The sequence below is a fragment of the Lipotes vexillifer genome, unplaced genomic scaffold (assembly GCF_000442215.2).
Source record: "Lipotes vexillifer unplaced genomic scaffold, Lipotes_vexillifer_v1.1 scaffold578, whole genome shotgun sequence".
NCBI classification, from domain to species: domain Eukaryota; kingdom Metazoa; phylum Chordata; class Mammalia; order Artiodactyla; family Lipotidae; genus Lipotes; species Lipotes vexillifer.
In genome coordinates this window covers 543,489-552,001 of record NW_006780523.1, presented here as the reverse complement: position 1 = coordinate 552,001, position 8,513 = coordinate 543,489, and the positions used below count along the sequence as shown (strand labels likewise).

General features: G+C 38.9%; 1 pseudogene; it reads right to left on the bottom strand.

Annotated features, from left to right (window-relative positions):
• The window catches only part of LOC103088724 (peptidyl-prolyl cis-trans isomerase A pseudogene), a 12,410-nt pseudogene extending 4,361 nt beyond the window's left edge, over window positions 1–8,049 (bottom strand).
• Between the last annotated feature and the right edge of the window lie 464 nt (window positions 8,050–8,513).

The following is an 8,513-nucleotide window of genomic DNA, read 5'->3' as shown; positions in this document are numbered from 1 at the left end:
CCGCCGTGGCCTCTCCCGTCGCGGAGCACAGGCTCCGGACGCGCAGGCCCAGCGGCCATGGCTCACGCGGGATCCTCCTGGACCGGGGCACGAACACGCGTCCCCTGCATCGGCAGGCGGACCCTCAACCACTGCGCCACCAAGGAAGCCCCCCGATGTTATCTTTTTTTTTTTTTTTTTTTTTGATGGCTCACTTGGATAAGTAAGACATTTTCACATGCCAGATGTTATCTTTTTAAATGTCACTTTCTATCTGTTGTTGATGGTACATAGAAATACCATTCTCTTTTATGTGTTTTTTTATGGAGAACTTGCGAAACTTATCAATTCTAATAATTTATCTCTATATTATTTTGTATTTTTATGTGCATAATTATATATATAATGTGCATATATATATATATATATATATATATATATATATATATAATGTCGTCTTCCCCTGCCCCCTTTCTGATGAATATAACTTGACCATGCTGGCTAGGACTTCAGTACAAATGTTAAATTGAAGTGGCGGTAGTGGGCCTCCTTGTGTTGTTCCACATTTCAATGGAAATTGCTCAGTGTGTCACCATTAAGTATCTTTTGTAACCGTCAGTTTTCAAGTAAAGAAAGTTTAAAATTTTTTTTTTTTTTTTGGTCACACTGTGCGGCTTGTGGGATCTTAGTTCCCCAACCAAGGATTGAACCCAGGCCCTCAGCAGTGAAAGCACAGAGTCCTAACCATTGGACTGCCAGGGAATTCCCTTAAAGGAAGTTAGTTTTCTTATAGAAATTTAGCCAAGTCTTTCTATTATGACTATGTTATTAATTATATCAAGTGATTTAACTCCACCTATTTCGATGATCCTATGATTCTCCCATTTTAATATGGTACATTACATTAATTAAAATTTTAAAACAAAACAGAACAAGCATTTCTGAAATAACTCCACAATCTAATGATATATTATCCTTTTTTTCTGTTGCTGATACTTTGTGAGGATTTTTGCACGTATACTTTCGAATGAGATTCACAAGTAATTTTCCTTTCTTATACAACTCTTGTTAGAGTTTTTAACAAGCTGTTAGACTCACAGAATGAGTTGTAAACTGTACCTTCTTATTCAATTATTGGGAATAATAGTTAGTGTAATGCTGGAATTATTGCTGTCTTGAATGTTTGGTAGAACCACTAGTGAAGCTCTTTGTACCTGCAGCTTTCAATGTAGGAAGATTTTCATTACTAATGCAAATGCTTTAATCATTAAAGAACTATTCAGTTTTAAATTGCTTCTGGGTAATTTTTGGTAAATTATAGTTTTCTGGAAATTTATATATTGTATCTAAATATTAAGTGTATTGCCATAAAGTTGTTGATGACATTCCCTTATTAATATCTGAAAGATCTGTGACAATCTTTTGTTGTTCATTCTTAATGTGTTTTGGCAGACATTTCTTGAATTTTTAGAATAAATGTTTTTAATTTTAATTAATTGCAGAAAAATTGCAAAATTTAATTACAGAAAAATTTTAATTACAGAAAAATTGCAAAGACAGTATAGACTTCCTGTATACTTTGTACCCAGTTTGCCCTAGTACTAACATATTATATTAGTATCATAAATTTGGTAACAAGCCACCAATATTGGTATCCTATTATTCACTAAAGTCCTTACCTTATTCCAATTTTTTTTAACTTTTCACATAGTGTCCTTTTTCTGTTTCAGGATCCCATCAATGATCTCACATCACATTTAGCTGTCATGTATCCTGAGGCTCCTCTAAGACAGTGACAATTTTTCAGACTTTCCTTGTAGTTTTGGTGTCAACATTTTTAGGTATTGGTGAGGTATTTTATAGAACATCCTTAAAGTGGGATTTGTCTGATGCTTTTCTTATAATTAGACTGGGGTTAGGTTATGCACTATCAACAAGACTTATGACTTTTAATGACCTTGATCACATGGCTAAGGTAGGGTTTCTCCAGGGTAAAGTTACTTCTATTCATCTTTTCTTTTTTTTTAAACATCTTTATTAGAGTATAATTGCTTTACAATGGTGTAACAGTATCTGCTTTATAACAAAGTGAATCAGTTATACATATAAATATGTCCCCATATCTCTTCCCTCTTGCATCTCCCTCCCTCCCACACTCCCTATCCCACCCCTCTAGGTGGTCACAAAGCATCGAGCTGATCTCCCTGTGCTATGAGGCTGCTTCCCACTAGCTATTTTACATTTGGTAGTGTATTTATGTCCATGCCACTCTCTCACTTTGTCCCAGATTACCCTTCCCCCTCCCCGTATCCTCAAGTCCATTCTCTAGTAGGCCTGCATCTTTATTCCCGTCTTGCCCCTAGGTTCTTCTGACCATTTTCTTTTTTCTTTTTTTTTCTTTTTTTATATTCCATATATATGTGTTAGCATATGGTATTTTTCTCTTTCTGACTTACTTCACTATGTATGACAGTCTCTATGTCCATCCACCTCAATACAAATAACTCAGTTTCGTTTCTTTTTATGGCTGAGTAATATTCCATCATATATATGTGCCACATCTTCTTTATCCATTCATCTGCCGATGGACACTTAGATTGCTTCCATGTCCTGGCTATTGTAAATAGTGCTGCAGTGAACATTGTGGTACTTGACTCTTTTTGAATTATGGTTTTCTCAGGGTGTATGCCCAGTAGTGGGATTGCTGGGTCATATGGCATTTCTATTTTTAGTTTTTTAAGGAACCTCCATACTGTTCTCCATAGTGCCTGTATCAGTTTACATTCCCACCAACAGTGCAAGAGGGTTTCCTTTTCTCCACACCATCTCCAGCATTTATTGTTTGTAGATTTTTTGATGATGGCCATTCTGACTGGTGTGAGATGATACCTCACTGTAGTGTTGATTTGCATTTCTCTAATGAGTAGTGATATTGAGCACCCTTTCATGTGTTTGTTGGCAATCTGTATATCTTCTTTGGAGAAATGTCTATTTAGGTCTTCTTCCCATTTTTGGATTGGGTTGTTTGTTCTTCTGATATTGAGCTGCATGAGTTGCTTGTAAATTCTGGAGATTAATCCTTTGTCACTTGCTTCATTTGCAAATATTTTCTCCCATTCTGAGTGTTGTCTTTTCATCTTGTTTATGGTTTCCTTTGCTGTGCAAAAGCTTTGAAGTTTCATTAGGTTCCATTTGTTTATTTTTGTTTTTATTTCCCTTTCTCTAGGAGGTGGGTCAAAAAGGATCTTGCTGTGATTTATGTCATAGAGTGTTCTGCCTATGTTTTCTTCTGAGAGTATTATAGTGTTTGGTCTTACATTTACGTCTTTAATCTGTTTTGAGTTTATTTTTGTGTATAGTGTTAGGGAGTGTTCTAATTTCTTTCTTTTACAGGTAGCTGTCCAGTTTTACCAGCACCACTTATTGAAGAGGCTGTCTTTTTTCCATTGCATATTCTTGCCTCCTTTATCAAAGATAAGGTGACCATATGTGCGTGGCTTTATCTCTGGGCTTTCTATCCTGTTCCATTGATCTATATTTCTGTTTTTGTGCCAGTACCATACTGTCTTGATTACTGTAGCTTTGTAGTATAGTCTGAAGTCAGGGAGCCTGATTCTCCAGCTCCATTTTTCTTTCTCAAGATTGCTTTGGCTATTTGGGGTCTTTTGGGTTTCCATACAAATTGTGAATTATTTTTGTTCTAGTTCTGTGAAAAATACCATTGGTAGTTTGATAGGGATTGCATTGAATCTGTAGATTGCTTTGGGTAGTATAGTCATTGTCACAATGTTGGTTCTTCCAATCCAAGAACATGGTATCTCTCTCCATCTATTTGTATCATCTTTAATTTCTTTCATTAGTGTCTTATAGTTTCCTACATTCAGGTCTTTTGTCTCCTCAGGTAGGTTTATTCCTAGGTATTTTATTCTTTTTGTTGCAATGGTAAATGGGAGTGTTTCCTTAATTCTTCTTTCAGATTTTTCATCATTAGCGTATAGGAATGCCAGAGATTTCTGTGCATTAATTTTGTATCCTGCTACTTTACCAAATTCAGTGATTACCTCTAGTAGTTTTCTGGTAGCGTCTTTAGGATACTCTATGTATATTATCATGTCATCTGCAATGACGGCTTTACTTCTTTTCTGATTTGGATTCCTTTTATTTCTTTTTCTCCTCTGATTGCTGTGGCTAAAACTTCCAAAACTATGTTGAATAATAGTGGTGAGAGTGGACAACCTTGTCTTGTTTTGAATCTTAGAGGAAATGGTTTCAGTTTTCCACCACTGAGAACGATGTTGGCTGTCGGTTTGTCATATATGGCCTTTATTATATTGAGGTAAGTTCCCTCTATGCCTACTTTCTGGAGGGTTTTTATCATAAATGGGTGTTGAATTTTGCCAAAAGCTTTTTCTGCATCTATTGAGATGATCATATGGTTTTTCTCCTTCAGTTTGTTAATATGGTTTATCACATTGATTGATTTGCCTATATTGAAGAATCCCTACCTTCCTGAGATAAACCCCAATTGATCATGGTGTATGATCCTTTTAATGTGCTGTTGGTTGCTAGTATTTTGTTGAGGATTTTTGCATCTATGTTCATCAGTGATATTGTCCTGTAGTTTTCTTTCTTTGTGACATCTTTGTCTGGTTTTGGTATCAGGGTGATGGTGGCCTTGTAGAATGAGTTTGGGAGTGTTCCTCTCTCTGCTGTATTTTGGAAGAGTTTGAGAAGGATAGGTGTTAGGTCTTCTCTAAATGTTTGATAGAATTTGCCTGTGAAGCCCAGATTATATTCTTAAAGAAAACGCAGTGCGTTCTCCCAGGGAAGTTGTCCTTGGATCACAGGACCCTGGCAGTGGCGGGCTGCCCAGGCTCCCGGGAAGGGAGGTATGGAGAGTGACCTGTGCTCGCACACAGGCTTCTTGGTGGCGGCAGCAGCAGTCTTAGCGTCTCATGCCTGTCTCTGGGGACCGCGCTGATAGCTGTGGCTTGCGCCCGTCTCTGGACCTCGTTTAAGCAGCGCTCTTAATCCCCTCCTTTCGAGCTCCAGGAAACAAAGAGGGAAGAAAAAGTGTCTTGTCTCTTCGGCAGGTCCAGACTTTCCCGGATTCCCTCCTGGCTAGGTGTGGCGCACTATCCCCTTCAGGCTGTGTTCACGCCACCAACCCCAGTCCTCTCCCTGCGCTCCGACCGGAGCCCAAGCCTCAGCTCCCATCCCCACCAGCTCCGGCGGGGGAGCAGACAAGCCTCTCGGGCTGGTGAGCGCCGGTCGGCGCCGATCCTCTGTGCGGGAATCTCCCCGCTCTGCCCCCCGCACCCCTGTGGCTGCGCTCTCCTCCGTGGCTCCGAAGCTCCCCGCCTCCGCCACCCGCAGTCTCCGCCCGCGAAGGGGCTTCCTAGTGTGTGGAAACCTTTCCTCCTTCACAGCTCCCTCCCACTGGTGCAGGTCCTGTCCCTATTCTTTTGTCTCTGGTTTTTCTTTTTTCTTTTGCCCTACCCAGGTACGTGGGGGAGTTTCTTGCCTTTTGGGAGGTCTGCGGTCCTCTGCCAGCCTTCAGTAGGTGTTCTGTAGGAGTTGTTCCACATGTAGATGTATTTCTGATGTATTTGTGGGGAGGAAGGTGATCTCCACGTCTTACTCTTATGCCATCTTGAAGGTCTCCACAGCAATGGACATTTTTATATTATCTTTATATAATACAAACTTACTATAGTTGCTATTCGTGCCAGAAGTTTATCTTGACTTTTTTGGGGGAGCATTTTCTACATAGAAAATCACTATTGCAAAGATTTTTATTTCTTCCTTTCTAATTTGTAACCCCTTACCCCCCCTCTTGTGTTTTTGCACTAGCTAGGAATTCCAGTATAATTTTGAATTGGAGTGGCGAGCGGGAACATCGTTGCCTTGTTCCCCAAAGTGGTAAAGCATTTACTTTCTCATCATGAAGTATGATGTTAGCTATAGATTTTTTGTGTTATTTACCACGTAGAGAATCTGTCTGTGTATTCCTAGTTTGCTGAGAGTTTGTATCATGAATGGATGTAAGTTATTGTCTGATGCTTTTCTGCATCAATTGATCTTATCACATGTTATTTTTTTCTTTAGACTATTGATATGGTTTGCATTGATTGATTTTTGCATGTTGAACCAGCCTTGCATATATACTTTATCATGGTGTATATTTTTTAATACAGTGCGGGATTCAATTTGTTAATATTTTATTGAAGATTTTTGTATCTATGCTCATGGGAGAATGGTCTATAGTTTTTCTTTCTTGTGATATCTTTATCTGGATTTCATAAAAGGGTAATGTTGGCCTCATAAAATGAGTTAGGAAGTGTTCCTTCTGTTCCTATTTCCCAAAAGAGATTATAGAGAATTGATGTTATTTCTTCATTAAGTGTTTGGTAGAATTCACCAGTGAAATCATCTGGGTCTAGTGCTTCCCTTTTTGGAAGGTTATTAATTTTTATTTTCTGTGATAGTTTTAGGCCTACCCAGATTATCTGTTTCTCTTTGTGTGACTTTTTGTAGTTTGTGTCGTTCATTCAGGTTATCAGAACTGAGGGCATGGAATTGTTAATAGTATTCTGTTGTTATCTTTTAAATTTTCATAGGATCAGTTATATGATCCTTCTTTCATTTATGATATTTGTATCTTGTACTCTCTCTTTTTCTTTTGGTTAGCCTGTCTGCAGGTTTATCACTTATTATTATCTTTTCAAAGAAACTGTTTTAAGTTTCTTTGATTTTCTCTATTTCTGTCGTGTTTTAAATTCTATTGATTTCTGCTCTAATATTTATTATTTCTATTTTTATTCTAGGTTTAGACTTAAATGTATTTTTTCTTTAGTTTTCTAAGATATAAACTTAAATTATGGATAATAGATCACTGTTCATTTCTAAAATATGTATTTTACACCATGAATTTCCTTCTAAGCACTACTTTCCACTCATCTCACAAAATTTATAAGTTGTATTTTATATTCATTAGGTTCAAAGTATTTTTAAAAATTTCTCTTGAGACTTTTTCTTTGTTTGTTGTATTATTTAAAAATGTTTGTTGTTTAATTTCCAAATATTTGGGAACTTTAGAGCTACCTTCCTGCTGTTTATTTCTAATTCAATTGTTTTGTGGTATGAGAATATACATTGTGTGATTTCTTTTATTAGGATTGGTTTCTGGAGACTTACCTTGTTCTTTAGATTTGACTGGTTTAGGATATCTTTTTCTCCATTTTCCTTGACTCTCTGTGTTGGTGTCTGTGCATTAGACAAAGCAGGCACTTCTCCCAGTCTTCATGGGCTGGCCACGTATAGGACAAGACTCCAACAAATCAGTCCTGCCAGAGGTTCTGGAGTCTCTAATAATTCTTTCCCTCCTCAGGGGGAAACTGAGAGCTTGGGTTTTTTATCTGCTCACTGTGTGCTGAGCAAGAGAAGGCATCTACTAGCCCAAGCTGGGTGACTTCTGTCTCTCCTGGGGCTGGTAGATGGTGCTGGACCTGTTTGAACTCTAGGACTAGTGAGATCGATGCTAGGTCTTTGGGCATCTCAGGAGAAGTTGGGAAGCTGGCTGCACGGATCAACTCTTTCCTTCCCCAGGAGGAAGCTGAAAGCTGGGATTTTCCATCTGTTCATTCTGTGCTGAGCAGAGGAAAGAATCTATGGCATCTACCAGCCCAAGCCATCAGTTCAGCTCTGCCCCTGGCTGCTAGACTATGCTGGACCTGTCAGAAGTCCAACTAGCAAGACAAAAGCCAGTCCTCTAGGGAGCCCCTTTGAAAAAGTTGGGGTGTTGGATATGTGAACCAACCCGTTCATTTCCCTGGGTGAAGTTGGGAGCTAGGGGATCTCTTCCGGATCCTATGGTGCTGGGCTGGGATCAGGGACCCCAGTGAGAGGTGTCCCAAATCTCCCTACCTGCTTCAGTGAGTCTGGTTTAGCTTTCCTTGGGTGCAGGAGACTTCTCTTAGTTTCTAGATTTCTCACAATGGGAATTTGTCCATGAATTGATGCTGAACCAGTTTGTTTGTGGGAGGAAGCAGGATCCATGGTTTCCAACATCTTGCTGATATCACTCCATACGCTTTCCTTTAAAGGGGTTAAGGTGTGTTTTATGGCCTAGAATGTGGTTTATCTTGATGACTGTTCTTGAGAAAATTCATGTGACTTGAGAAGAAGGTGAATTCTACTCTTGTTGGATGGAGAATTTCATAAGTCTCAATTAGACCAGTTTGCCTGGTAGTGCTGTTTAGGTCATTTACATCCTATTGATTTTCCTCCTGGTTGATTTATCAATTACTAACAGGGGAGTTTTGACTGACCAAGTGTCCACAGTTGTCTATTTCTTACTCTCTATTCTGTCTTGACCAAAATTTAGTCAGGTTTCTCTCTTCCCTAGGGCCCCTGAACTTTGCTTGTCCCCAAGTGTGAGCAAGTACTAAAGTGCAGAACATCTTCCTTTATCAGTTTATATTGAGAATTGGCTGACCACAGTGTGACACTTGTCCTGTCAGACCCTGCTGGGC